A 13266-nucleotide genomic window follows, 5' to 3' on the forward strand; every position below is an offset into this window, starting at 1 on the left:
TGTTCCGACCCGGTTTTTAACGGCGTTCATGTATTTTGGGTATCCCGAGACCTAAGTATGGGGACGTTTTTATTTCTAGAGTGGGGGGGTATTTTGGTAGTGGCCTTTAAGCTGTAATGGGTTCCAGTCTCATGTCGCAAGCGAACCGAATTGGCTCCGACCGTTCTTGAGGCGGAAAAACACAAGAGATAGTGTCCCTGACTCTTGAGCCAATGGTTATAGGGCCTATTTTTCTTAAGCCTCATATGTGACTAAAGTAGGCGACTGTTACATAGTGTTTTTATGGCGCTCCTGGGTGTTTTTACGACATCATGACTACGGAGTCGAACCCACTTGACACAGCTCCGGGCTACATGCCCATTCTAGAGTACCGGTGGTACGGTTCAGCGGGAACGTGTAAACCTTCCGGTTGTACCGTGATAGCTTTTTAAGAAAACTCAAGAAAACTTCCTGGTACGCTCTCCGAACGAGGCTTAGCTAACCGAGTAAAGGGGGGCAACTAGGGGGACAAAAACACGAGCAAAAAAGGAAAACAAATAGGAACAAAAACTATAAAACGAAAAAAGACAGTGACTTTGATACCAAATTAGTTGGATCGAACCTTTGTATTAATTAAATAGTATACACATACTGTTTTACAAGACCGATCGTTTCGATCAATCTAGCAATTTTTCGATCAACTAGCAGTGACCTTGGTAGGGTGCCCGAGTGGGGGGCGTTGTTAAGGGTTTTTAGATAGATTGCGACCCAACCGGACCACTGGGAGACTTGACTGGAAAGGGTGACCAGTCGAGTGGGAAAGAGGTTCACAAGGATCGAAACGGACCACCAAGAGACTTGATTGGAAGAGGTGTACAGTCGAGTGGGAAAGTGGGTCTGCTGTCAAGGGCAGAACAGAGACAACCAGCACAGGGCCACCACAAGAGGACGCACAAGGGTGTTCTCAGGTCGGACAACGGGTATCGTTAGAATCCACATTACATTATAAGAAATAAGTGTAAAATTGGATAAGCGGAGTCCCATTGTTTTGAGGCAGTTTTTACTCAAGCAGACCTGGAAACAGGTCTACGGTTTTCTCAAGAGAGGTTTAGCACCCGGCGCTTAAGGGATTTTTCGGCTTAAGAGGGGGGCTAAACAGGGGGGAGGTTAGCAGGGGGACTGGTTAGGTTAGAGGTTGGCGGTTGTAAATTGTAAAAAGGGGGGAATTAGAGTAACTAGTTAATCGACATCGTTGATTTAGTTACATTAGCCATCAACACGCGTGGTAACAATAGGTGGACATCCAAAATTTATCTCGAGTTAAGATTGGTACGCTGGTTGGATCGGTAGGGGGGAACGGATATAGACAGTTTTCGTGACACCTCATAAGACAACTAGTGGGGGGAGGAAAACGCGTGGCAATTAGGTACCGACATTTTTTTTGAAAGAAGGTTGACATTTGTCTCCTTTGAATTTTAGGTGGGTCGATTACTCTGTTTTGTTATTTTTTCGGTACAGAATTTTATTTTTTCTATAGACATTGTTGCGTTTTGGGGAAGATTTGCGATTGGTTTTTAATACAAACAGGTGATCACAAGATACCTGCACACAAGTTGTGGCTCCCAATCGCTGGGAACATTCAAAAAGAGGTAACTAATAAAGGGGGGGCCAGATTTGGCAACCAAGAGAGGGTTTTTGGGAAAATTTTCACTAGAGCTTGAGTGGTGGTACAAGGTACAGACAACCAAGGAGTCCCTACAACGAAGAAGAAAGAAATCCTATATCCAGACACTCAGTAACGAGTCTTGGGACAGTACCGAACTAGTCTAGGGACATTGCAGTCTGGGGACAGTCTTGGAGCAACACAGTCTTGGGACAGTGCAACTTTGGGGCAGTCTTGGACCAGAGCAGTCTTGGTACGAAGCGGTCTTGGGACATTGGTCTTGGGACATTGGTCTTGGGACGTTAGTCTTGGGACATTAGTCTTGGGCCATTGGTCTTGGGACATTGGTCTTGGGACATTGGTCTTGGGACGTTAGTCTTGGGACATTAGTCTTGGGCCATTGGTCTTGGGACGTTAGTCTTGGGACATTGGTCTTGGGACGTTAGTCTTGGGACGTTGGTCTTGGGCCATTAGTCTTGGGACGTTGGTCTTGGGCCATTGGTCTTGGGACATTAGTCTTGGGCCATTGGTCTTGGGACGTTAGTCTTGGGACGTTGGTCTTGGGCCATTGGTCTTGGGACATTAGTCTTGGGCCATTGGTCTTGGGACGTTAGTCTTGGGACATTGGTCTTGGGACGTTAGTCTTGGGACATTAGTCTTGGGCCATTGGTCTTGGGACGTTAGTCTTGGGACATTGGTCTTGGGACGTTAGTCTTGGGACGTTGGTCTTGGGACGTTAGCCTTGGGCCATTGGTCTTGGGACGCTGGTCTAAAGGTACCAACGAGAAGTACTGGGACAACGCTGAACGGTCTTGGGACGGTAAAGAGAAAGTCTTGGAACAGCATTAGGAAGGGGGTACTACAAAAGTAATAGGTTAGGTTGAAGCACCAAGTATAACAACACGTTCCCTATCCTAACCTAACACGAAAAGAGCTTACAAGAGTTCAAGAAAAATTGTTTTTAGCGAATTATTAATTTCTTTTTCCTTGGAGTTTTTAAACCTTAGAATAGAATTTTTGTAGATAATAATATTGTAAATAATAACAATTGTAAATAATGAGGCGGAGCAGGGTACCGGTAGCTGAAAAAAGATCGACCGAAGCAAGGTATAATTCGTCGCTACGCAAAGCAACACCAATGGGTCCGAAGATAACAAAGAAGAACTTTTCAGTTAACATGGTCAGCACAAGGAGTACAGCGGAGAACAGGGCGAAAGAGGGCACGGAAGGGGAGAGAGTAGAACCCACCATCGAGATTGATCTAGAGACACCCGATCAAAGTGTGGATGAAACAGGGAAGATGGCGACAGAGTCAACTCCAATGCCCAATACAGAGGAACCGAACCAGAAACCCATAGAGTTCTCACCGATAGATGACGCGGAAGATGCAATAGGCAACATCGAAGAAACGGTGAAAGAAGACTCTCAAGTAAAGAGGACATCTTTTACGGAAAAATTGGGAATAATGTTCGGAATAAAAATGAGAGAAAACGTGACTGAAGAGCCAAAAGCAGAAAGAGCACGAACATTTGGTACAGTGAGCACGAAAGCGACAGAAACCGGCCAGAATGAGGAACAAGCTAAAGCAGAGGCTATGGCCGAAGAGAAACCCACGGCTGACCATGAAGAGACTACCATTGAGCTGGGCGATTTGTTGGCGAAATTAAATCAGATCGACAAAAGACTTAAGAACAGTGAAGAAGACAGAGAGGTGATAAAAAAGGAGATAAGATACAACAAGCACGAGTATCTAGACAGTTATTTTAACCTAGCTAAGGCAACAGAGGAGAGACTCAAGGAAATGTCAGACAAGGTAGAGGCCACCAATGAAGAACGAGAAAAGAACATCAAAACAGACATGCAACAGTTGAAGAACCGATATGATGATGTTAACAGCCAATTAGGGAGCCTGGAAAGGAGAATGGACACAATGAGCAAGAGTCAAGCAGAGAGTTCGTGTGCAATACAGGCGAAGTTGGATGCAATCTTGAGAGGTTCTACACCACAAGAGAGACCGGCAGCGGATCGTACGCAAGGCACCAGAGTTGATTTTGTAGAACCACAAAGAAACAAACGGCAATCGACACCGTTGCCCATACCCAGGGATGCGATAAGCATAGCACCAACAGCTGCGAAAACAATAATGAAGAGTGGAACGTCGAACACGACGACTGGTCCGGGAGATTCAACAACCAACAGCAACTCAGGACCGGATGCTATGACATGGGCCAGCACTTGGGAGATGATGAACAGGACTCTAGAGGCCTTCGCCACGAGGAACACTGACTCGAGCGACAGGAGAGAGGGAAAATCAAGAAAAACATTCAAGAAGCCAAAAGAATTCAAAGATGACTCCGATGGATGCATTGACACTTGGGTGGAAGTGATGAGACTACATCTAGAGCAAGATAACTTGAGTGACGAAAGACAAGCGTGCACAGCCATACTCAGCAATTTAGAAGGCACGGCATTAAAGTGTGTGGTTGCGAAGAAAGAAGAAGAACGCGACACCGCGGACAAAATCTTTGAAATACTGTTGAACAGATTCGGCTCAGGCATGAAGGGTCATCAAGCGATGATGCGATTTGAAAAAAGGAGACAGAGGGACGACGAGTCAATAGATCGGTTCCTAGATGACCTCGAGAGCTTGAGAAGGAGGAGTGACCCAGAGGAGTCGACAAACAGACGGAACTTTAGCATTGCCTCGAAGTTCATTGATGGGGTGAAAAGTGATGACTTAAGGACAATGTTAGCAACATACTACACGTTGTCGAAGGACAGCGCACCCACCCCAGAAGAAATGAGACAGAAATCAAGAGAATACATGCTGATGAAACCTAAGAAATACTCATATTCTGAAAACAGGAACACGCAAGGGGGAAGCCAACCCCAGAGGTCATCATGGTACAAACCTAGAGATGATATGGATAAGCGCAGATCATGCGCGAACTGCGGGTCAGCGGATCATCATGTGGCTGACTGCACAACGTACAAACAAGGCATGAAGAGCCTAGGTTATGCACCGGATGAGGAGGACATGAGTCAGATGGAGGAACACGAGTACTATAATGGCTTAATCATCAAGATAGGCGCCAGATGTTTTTTCTGCAACCAGGAGGGGCACTTCAGAATGGATTGTCCCTTGTTCTGGGAAGCGGTCAAGGACCAGAATCACCCCAAACATAAGTTGGCATTAGCGGCGGTGCAGAATCAGCGGAACAGGCAAAACGAGTTCGAATCTAGGAACTTAGGGGCACCAAACACCGAATTGCCGACGAAGACAGTGAAAGCTGTAACACATGTTAGCGGTGCGTTAGAGTCCGCGGCCGGGAGCTCTCTAGAGATAAATTATGAGAGAGCGGCGACGGAAGCAATTGCCAAAGTGAAACAAGATCTGGCTGCGAAAGAAATAGAGCAACGACTAAAGTTGGAGATCGAGAGACAGAATTTTAACGAAGCATTAACCGGAACGAACGTAGTACCAGAGGCTAGAACGGGCTCAACAAAGAACGGGAATTGTAACACCGTGAAAATGGTGACAGGTAAACCCTTTGGAATATCGAAAATCGGAGCAAGAATAATGTCGATAATCACAGTGGGCGGCCACGAGGTGACTAGAAACTTGAGCGAGCCGAGCGACCAGACGTTAATGCACATTGACGTGTATGCAGACTACTTGAGTGGAATAAGTCCACGAACTACTTCTAGAGCGCTCAGGGCACTACTCACGAGAGGGGGCAGCAAGTCGGTACGTGTTGATAACAGATACACTGAAGCTTACGGTCCACACGAGGTTATGCTAAACATAGATGGAATCAACATCTATACCAAGACGATGATAACATGCGACGAAGACCTGATTGGACAAATCTATGTAGGGAAGGAGGAATTGAAAGTAAGATCGATTGGACACTGTGCTATGCTTGAAGAAGATGCAATGCACATCGGAACGGAAGCAGACGTGACAGGGCACGTGTTGGACATAAGTGGAAAGAAGACTCAGTTACGTGGGTTACTTGACACGGGAGCGGTCTTGAGTGTCATACCAATTGAGACTTGGGAGCGAATGGGCTTCAACAAAGATGATTTGATAGACTCGAGAATACGGCTGTCAGCTGCGAACAAAGGGGCCCTTCGGGTGCTAGGCAGGACGCCGATAATAGCCCTCAATTTGGGAGAACGTAACCTGTGGATGAGCTTCATCGTGGTAGAAAACCTGGATGAATCTGACCATTTCATTTTGGGCAGAGACTTCATCAGGAATTTCGACGTAACGATTGATCTAAATAATGCAATGTTCAGGATACGGAACCCGGATAGGAGGTACGCAATCAAACCGGTAAATTTAATAATGGCAAATGAAAACAAAGCACCGGTATTCTTGAGTAGGAGAGTGAGGCTAAAAGCTAATGAAGCAGCAATCGTGAGCTTGAGGATGAAAAACTACAATGAACTAAGTGACAATAAGCAAGTATGTATAGTTCCAAACCCTAATAGTCAAAGTGCTGCTGTTTTAGGAAGATCATTTTCGATAACGAAGAGTGGTCTCTGCGTCAGTGTCTTGTTGAATACCCTTGACATACCGATCACGATACAGAGAGGGAGGAAACTGGGATATGCTTTGCCGGTTAAAACTCGATATGAAACGATTGAGAACTTAAAACAAAATGAAGTTGTTGATTGTCCCAATCACAGGGATAAAATTTGTATCTTGAGACGATTGCAAAAAATTAAATATTCTTCAGGCCTTATTAAATCACTTAAGTCAGAAACGGACGATGGGCTGTCGAGCTGTTCAAACTTTCCAGAGCGACCCACACTAGATGAGATGCAGACAGATAAACCGGTTCTGCCGGAGATTGAACATCTGAGGGGCAAACTGAAAGATGAACAGCTCGAAGCCATCAAAGACGTACTAGAGCGGAACGAAGAAGTTTTCTCGAGGCATAAGGCGGATATCGGGTGTTGTAATTTTGTGGAGCATGAAATAGAACTTGAGGAAAACGCGGTACCGCACAGGGAGGGGGCGAGGCGTATGACCCCACACAAATCGGACGCGTGTAGAAAAGAAATCGAGACGTTACTAGAGTATGACATGATAGAACCATCCAAGTCACCGTGGGCGTGTGGAGTAGTGATGGCCAAAAAGAAAGGCGACCAGTTGAGGTTCTGTTGTGACTTTCGATACCTGAACTCCGTCACGGTGAAGGATGCCTATCCCATACCCAGAATTGATGAAAGCCTATCGAAGTTAGGTGATGCAAAATTTTTTACGACTCTTGATTTAGGTTCGGCTTTTTGGCAGGTACCATTAAGGAAACAAGACAGGGACAAGACAGGGTTCGCCTGCGAGTTAGGTCTGTTTCAATGGAAACGGATGCCGTTTGGACTCTGCAATGCCACAGCCACGTTTCAACGGCTGATGGCACACGCGCTGATAGGCGTGACGAAGAAGTACGGCAACCTGGTAATGTGCTATGTGGACGACGTGGTAATAGCAACGCCAACACTAGAAGACCACATTGAGAGACTTGATGAGGTGTTCGCGTGCATGAAAAGATCGGGGCTGAAGTGCAAACCATCAAAGTGTGAAATACTCAAGGACTCAATAAAATATTTGGGCAGGATGGTAGACAAGCACGGCATCAGACCTGACCCAGACGCCGTGGAAGCAGTCCTAACCTGGAAATCACCGAAGACAGAGCACCAGTTGATGAGCTTCCTGGGCTTCGCTAACTATTACAGGGAGTTCATCAAAGGCTACGCGGACAAGGTATACCCGATGCAACAATTAATGAGACACAAGGGCAAGAAGTTCACGTGGAACAACGCAGCAGAAGAGTCATTCCAGAGAATAAAGAAAGAGCTATGTGAGGCACCAGTACTGGGTATGCCGACTGAGAAGGGGATGTACGTGCTGGACACAGATGCGTCGGTAGTCGCGATTTCTGGGGTTCTCCATCAAGAACAAGAATGGAATGGGAAGACAGTCTTGAGACCAATAGCATACGGGAGCAAAGTCCTAAGTGACACAGAAATGAAGTACGGAGCACCGAAAGCAGAGATGTTCGCAGTGGTCACCTTTGTCGAGAAATACAGAGCGTACCTAGGCAGTGAACCTTTCAAGCTGCGAGTAGATAACCGAGCATTAAGCTGGCTGAAAACGTACTCAATGGACCAGAGCTACATTGGGAGATGGATAGTTCGCTTGGACGGATACAACATGATAATTGAACATAGAACGCGAGACAAACATCAAAATGCCGACAGCTTGAGCAAGAAGACGGAGTTCTACGAGAGACAAGAACAAAGAGAGGCGGACAGACCTGAGATCAAAGATGGTTTCTCCTTTATGGACAAAGAAACATACGACAGTCTTCCACTCACGAGATGGCTGGACAAATCAGGTAAACCGATTGAAGATCATCCCGAATTGCCAAAAGAGTCTCTTGAAAAGACCATCTTGAAGAAAAGCAGAGGGATTCCGGTAGGAATAATGCTCAAGTCCAAAATCGTGAGGGAAACACTCAAGGCAAAAGGTCACGATCTCACCCAGGTAGAGGAGGGAACAGTCCAAATAGATGAAGACTTAATGAGGTTGCTTGAGAAACTATCGGATGACAAACCCGTGATCCAAGGGAAAAGTCAGGAGGCACCGGAACTAACCATACTTCGGAGAGAAAAAACAGTGAACAATACTGACATCTCAAAAGGAATCACCACTGATAGCAAGGAAGTTGTGCGATCACTAGTTGAGAAAATCCCCGAAAAAATTCTGGAGCAAACAAAAGTCAGGGATAAGAAAGTGACATTCAGAGAAGAAATTGAACACCTGGGATTAGATCAAGAGTCCGGGGAGTGGTCCAGATTCATGGAAGAAGACGAAACCGGAGAAGGAAAATTGTCCGGGGAGCGTAAAGAATGGGATGAAGACTCGGACGAGAACAGTGAGGATCAAGACAGTCTATGTATGATACTGGCGGAAGAGAAGATGAGACAGCACGACAGGGAATTACAGACAGATCCATCTTCAGGAACGTACAATCTGGAAATGCAAGAGGTACGAGGTGGAGAAGAGCTCGAGAAAATAGCAGTTTCAAGAAAGCCTCTTAGGGAACTATCGTGCAACTCAAACGTCAGAACGAATCTGGTACCAGAGGACGACATGAAGATCATGAAAAGGATAATATGTGTGAAACTGAGCGATGACATCCACAATCCTGGTGAGATGAATGGACAGATCATGGCGTTAAAGGAGCACGTTAAGGCGAGATATAGACTGTCTGACCTAATAAGGGCCCAGAAGAATGACAAAATAACAAGTAACCTCTCCAAATGGATCCATTCTGGAGTCAAGGAGAAGGGGGAACTTGAGGAAGACAGCTACAAGATCTTGAGCCAGTTCTACAAAGAAAAGAGAGACTTACTTTACCACACAGCGGAAGGGGTGGTAGCGTGCAAGAGAAGAGATGAGGAAAAGATATTACACAAACACAACCTCATCATACTACCACAACTGTACCAAACGGAAGTGCTCTTCAGATCACACGACCAAATGGGCCATCAGGGGATAGATAAAGTACAACAAAGGATACTTCACAGGTTTGACTGGCCGGGAATGAGAAAAGCTTGCGAGAGATGGGTGAATGCCTGCCTAGCATGCCTTCAAGTAAAAGACCCAAGGAAGATGAAGTTTCCCCTCAAGTCGGTCGAGAGTTCGGAATTCAATGAAGTGGTGCAGATAGACCATCAGAAAATCTGCATGACGGAATCGGGTTATAACCAAATACTAGTTATAATAGATCACTTCACCAAGTTGGCGGAAGCAGTTCCGTGCCAGACAGCCTCAGCAGAGGAAACATGTGATCACCTGATAACGCATTGGATATCGCGGTATGGTTGCCCAATGACTTTCCAGTCAGACAACGGCAAGGCTTTTGTGGGGGACTTAACAAAAGAATTGATGAAGAGGTCACACATTGCTCAAGCACACTCGACGACCTATCATCCACAGACCAATGGGTTGGTAGAAAGACAGAACAGGACACTTGTCAACATGCTCAGGGTGTACTGCTCAAGGTACATGACGGACTGGGACAAATACCTGCCACAGGTAGTAGGAGCCTACAATAGTACCCAGCACTCTACAACGGGTATCAGCCCTTTCATGATGTTGACGGGCAGGGAAAGGGCAATGCCTCTGACATTCTTCTATCCGGAGTACGAGGGGAAGAGGACGTCGCCTCAAGCATACGTGAAGGAAGCGATCAGAAGACAACAAGAGCTGAACGAGCTATGTCGGAGAAACACGGCACAAGCGCAAACGAGGCAACGCAAGAAATATGACGAAAAGATACTGAGAGCAAAGCCATACGAAGCGGGCCAATACGTGTGGGTCTTTCAAAATGTCATACCGCCCAAGGGAACAAAGAAACTACTCAAGAAATGGAGAGGACCGTTCATGATTACGGAAGTACATCAACAAGGAAGGTTCTATCGCTTGAGTACAGGGCGAGCAGCACATTACGAAAATCTGAAACCTCACGTTCCGTCCCCGGAGGATTGGTGCCTGCCGAAAGACATGGAGGGCCTTGACTACCTGGTGGTGGAACCAGCGTGCGAAGTGAATGAGAAAGGCACCAGAGAGAAAAATGATGGTAATGAGAACTTGAGTTTGGACGACAACGAAAAGATAGAAGTGGAGTCGGATGCAGGTTCATTTGTAGAAGAAGACTGGAACGATCCCGAGCAAAACGAGGTACCGAAGTGGATGGAACCGGATCGACCAACACCACCGGAAACCAGGACGGGCAATCGTAAACGAACAGGTATGAGGTACAATAGGTACGGGGATGACTTCTTGATCGATAAGATACAGCCAGACAAGTTGGGCGATGAACTACTAAGCGCAGGCGAACTGGAGGCCGAAGAGGAATGGCAAGTGATTGACGATGGTGGACATTATCCGCAGGATGATTACTCGACGCCAGAATTGGAGACGGACCTCGAGCAGAGTGAAATAGAAAGGAGGGAGAACTCGAACTTGAGGATTCTAGAGTGGATGCGTGATGTCAAGGACGAGAGCCGCGAAGGACAAAGCATTCAGCAAATCGATGTATCAGCAGCAAGTTACATGAAGACAGAGGACCCTCTTTTCGGATGGACAGCAACAGATAGGCCACTGGACATCCCTAAGGACAATTCAGACCCGACATCGACGGGGACGTCGATAAATATTTTTGTCCGGGGAGTGGGGGTAGGACTTACCCACACCGAAAATTTGATGATAAAGAAGCTCAAGGAAGTGAGGGAAACAAGCGGATTGGAACTGGAGGAAGAAGAACCAGAGCCTACCATAGGAAGGAATTTCAAAACGAAATTCGAAATACCCAATGAATACTCAGAGAACATCATGATAACGGATAGCGACTTCATCCTGTCAAACAGGACCAGCGCGATCTGCATCACGGCGGACATGAGTTTCAAATCAAGATTGGAGGCTGACTTCAAAAGAGAGTACCAGAACGTAGAGTTTCTGTTCAGACAGAGGCCAGGACTGGGAGGCATAGCAGCGCTTCCACCGTCAGTGGCACAAGTCCCGGGCAAATACCTCTGCTTCCTAGTAACGAGAGTCAACGACAGAAACACAATTGATCCCGAACACGTGATATTGGCACTGACAAGACTACGTGACTTCATGATTGAAAGAGGAATAGTGGAGGTCTCGATGCCGGTGTACGACCCAAACAGGGGCAAACTGAGCTCGAGGGAATTGTATGCTATCCTACATGTGGTCTTTGCAGAAACCGAGATAATGGTGCATCTTCACAAGAAGTACTACTTGAGCATCGCCTGAGTCGGGTACATGGAGGTATCGAGTCGGGTGTGAGGGAGGAGTCTTGAGTTAGGTACTGGGGTGCGGCGCAGGTAAGGGGATCTTAAGATGTGATTGGCATGACAATTATCATTTTAAATGAATGATGGTGCTAAAACATAAAATGTGTCTGCATGTTTTTTAGAAAATTTAAATTGAATCATTTTAGTAGGGCGAAAAGGGGAGGGTTTTTAATCATAAAAGTAATGGGGCTTTCTGGTTAGGAACATAGCTTGTCGGTCTAAATATCGGGTGTTATTTTCAGATTGATTTGTTGATCTCAAATTGACTACTCATCTGTATTTAATCAAAAGAAGAGAACGACATCTCAAGAAAACTCAAGTTGCTCAGGTAAAACTCAAGTTGCTCAGGTAAAACTCAAGTTGCTCAGGTAAAACTCAAGTTGCTCAGGTAAAACTCAAGTACTAATACTCAAAGAGTCAATCGAAGTCACAGAAATGGCCGATCGATACTGGAAGTCCATGCCATCGGCTCTGAAAAAGCCCACACTTGACGAACTGTACAGACGGCTGAGAGATCTGGATTACACTCAAGTGAACGAGAGAATGGCAGTGATGCTGAACGCCATCCTACAATTGGAGGATGAGGGCGAGTGTCGAGAGTCTGCGACGGAGGCGGTCTTGATGGTAGGCTACACCACTGAAGGGGTGTCCGATCAAGCACAGACCAGATGGCTGTCCTGGAACGTGGATGGAGCGATAAGGGGGTTCGATTTGGCGAGGAACCCTGGTCTAAACAACAACACAGAGTATGGCGCGGGGGAATTCCCACTGCCGGCCAGACCATCAGTCAGGCCCGCGAGCCAGAGTACGAGTAAAGTACCGTCGATGTCACGGGCACAGCAGACGGGGGAGGCTTATCCGGACGTCAGTGCCATGAAAAAAGAACTCGAGAGAACCCAGCGGGAGAAGAATAAGGCTAACCTCGACCGGGATCAAGCGGTGCTCGAGAGGGATCAAGCGCGGAGAGAATTGGACATAATGAAGGCGGAACGGCTGCAGGCAGAAAGGGTGCGGGAGAATGCCGCGAATTGTGAGCAGCTGAAGCAGGCTCTCGAGAGAGACCAAGCAAAACTTGAGAGGATCCAGCAACAACAGCGCGAGCTCGATATGCAAAAAGGGGCTAGGCCCAAAGAGCGGGTAGTGACTGTCTCAAGGCCAGAGTCACGCATGGAGGTGGACGAAGCTCCTAGGTCAAAGGGACGATTCAACCTCGATCGTGCGGCGCAAGAACATATGAATGAGGGGCTGGAGGTATGGATACCACCCGAATCAACGTCCTCCCTGCGTGGAATGGAGACTCAAGTAATACGACCATTGATGGACGTCGCGCTGCCTGGATACACACCGAGTTCGACCCCAGGTAGTAGTGGCGGCTCGTCACGGCTGAAAGAGTTGCAGGAGAGGTTACAGCTGAGGAATCACGAGAGTCCGGTAAGAGTGGATTTACCCTCGACTTGGGGGGAACAGCCTGTCAGGAGTGTGATGATCTCGAGCTACAAGAAGAATACGGATGGGAGATATCGCAAGCACAATCGTATAGACTGGAATCCGGCGCAGAGAGAGAGAAGAGATTGCTTCCACGATGCGACTTGGGTGGAGTACTTCACGTATCCTCGAGTGCCTGAAGGCTCGGTTCACTTGATTATTGGAGACAGCTTGCTGCGGGTGCTGACCCGGATCCAATCCCATTGGCAAACGGGAATCTTGAGCTTCGCCGGAGCCGCAAC

General features: G+C 47.0%; 2 protein-coding genes across 2 annotated transcripts in view; one reads left to right on the forward strand and one right to left on the reverse strand.

Annotated features, from left to right (window-relative positions):
* The window catches only part of LOC134845551 (cytoplasmic dynein 2 intermediate chain 2-like), a 405850-nt gene that overhangs the window by 49169 nt on the left and 343415 nt on the right, over positions 1 to 13266 (reverse strand). The gene's annotated exons all lie outside the window — the stretch shown is intronic.
* Positions 6396 to 13266, forward strand: part of LOC134846147 (zinc finger matrin-type protein 2-like) — a 209456-nt gene continuing 202585 nt past the window's right edge. The window contains exon 1 of the mRNA XM_063863375.1: positions 6396 to 6399. The gene's annotated coding sequence lies outside the window, so the exon portion shown is untranslated. The remainder of the gene's footprint in view (positions 6400 to 13266) is intronic.

Source organism: Symsagittifera roscoffensis, chromosome 5 (genome assembly GCF_963678635.1).
Source record: "Symsagittifera roscoffensis chromosome 5, txSymRosc1.1, whole genome shotgun sequence".
Lineage (NCBI taxonomy): Eukaryota > Metazoa > Xenacoelomorpha > Acoela > Convolutidae > Symsagittifera > Symsagittifera roscoffensis.